Source organism: Sapajus apella, unplaced genomic scaffold (assembly GCF_009761245.1).
Source record: "Sapajus apella isolate SASKATOON/1434 unplaced genomic scaffold, GSC_monkey_1.0 scaffold102, whole genome shotgun sequence".
NCBI classification, from domain to species: domain Eukaryota; kingdom Metazoa; phylum Chordata; class Mammalia; order Primates; family Cebidae; genus Sapajus; species Sapajus apella.
Window position 1 is genome coordinate 7,149,056 of NW_022437042.1, and position 1,401 is coordinate 7,150,456.

The 1,401-nt window shown below is 39.8% G+C and overlaps 1 non-coding gene across 1 annotated transcript; it reads right to left on the bottom strand.

Moving 5' to 3' along the window:
* Positions 1-1,258: 1,258 nt before the first annotated feature.
* On the bottom strand, positions 1,259-1,401 carry LOC116536664. The gene has a single exon (XR_004262755.1). It is a non-coding gene; the product is annotated as a U4 spliceosomal RNA (small nuclear RNA).

The following is a 1,401-nucleotide window of genomic DNA, read 5'->3' on the forward strand; positions in this document are numbered from 1 at the left end:
CTTACCATCATCCCTGTACTGGTTGAAACTCCGAGTAAGTTAAAAGAACGGGAATCCAGGAAACTCTACAATACACAGCTAGTGCAGCACTTTCCAATAGAAAGACAACACAAGCCACAAATGTGAGCTATGAGTCATTTTAAATGCTCTAGTAGCTATATTAGAAAAAGTTAAACAAGTAAAATAAATCTTAATAGATTTATTATTATTATTATTATTTTTGTTTTGGCCCTCTGACTTCAAAAGATGAAGCAGAGGACCTATTGTTATTATTATTATTTTGAGATGGAGTCCCACTCTGTTGCCTAGGCTGTTTTGCAATGGCACAGTCTTGTCTTACCGCAACCTCCGCCTCCTGGGTTCAAGCAATTCTCCTGTCTCACTCTCCCAAGTAGCTGGGACTACAGGCGTGTGCCATCACACTTAACTAATATTTGTATTTTTAGTAGAGACAGGGTTTCACCATATTGGTCAGGCTGGTTTTGAACTCTTGACCTCAAGGTGATCCACCCGCCTTGGCCTCCCAAAGTGCTGGGATTACAGGTGTGAGCCACCTGACCCAGTCAAATCTTAATACATTTAATCTTATATATCCAAAATAGATCATAATCAATCAATATGAAAAGTATGACATATTTTACATTTTTTGCATTCCAAATCTTTGAAATCTTGTCTGTGTTTACACTTACAGCACATCAGATTAGATTTGCTGCTTTCCAAGTACTCAATAGCGACCACCATATTGGACAGTGCAGTTTCTTCTCTTTCTGCCATTGAGGCCAAAAGTTCTGGACGGTTACTCTGCTGAACCTCCAGGAGAGACTTAGAAATATATTAACAATCTACAGTCTAATCTAGACAAAACATGTGCGAGTACTACAGAACAACAATTTTAGCAATTAAAGAAATACAATACTATAACATGTGAAATATGTCCCATTGGGTATCAGTAAATGCTCTCAGGGAGCTCCAGAATATTGAGACAACTGTGAGCTTTTCCTGCTTGAACTATGCCCAGTCAAGCCATTGTAGAAATTGGCAGGAAAGCCAAATAAGTTGGGCAGCTGGAGCACTGAAGCTCTGAATTTTCAGGGATGCCACCGCATGTACCCATATTCCATCCACAGTCCCAGCCCAGCCCTGTCCTTCCCCAAATACTGTTTCTGATCCTGGGGGACACTGAAACCTCAAACTAATAGAATGTTCTCTTGTTTTCTAGTAGGGGTAGCCCTTTTTTATTTTATTTTATTTTATTCAGTCTCCATAGAGACTGTCAAAAATTGCCAATGCCAACTATATTGCAAGTCGTCAAGGCAGTGTATTGGGAAAAGTTTTCAATTAGCAATAATCTCTCGCCTCAGATAAACCTCACTGGCTACGATACTGCCACTGCGCAAAGCT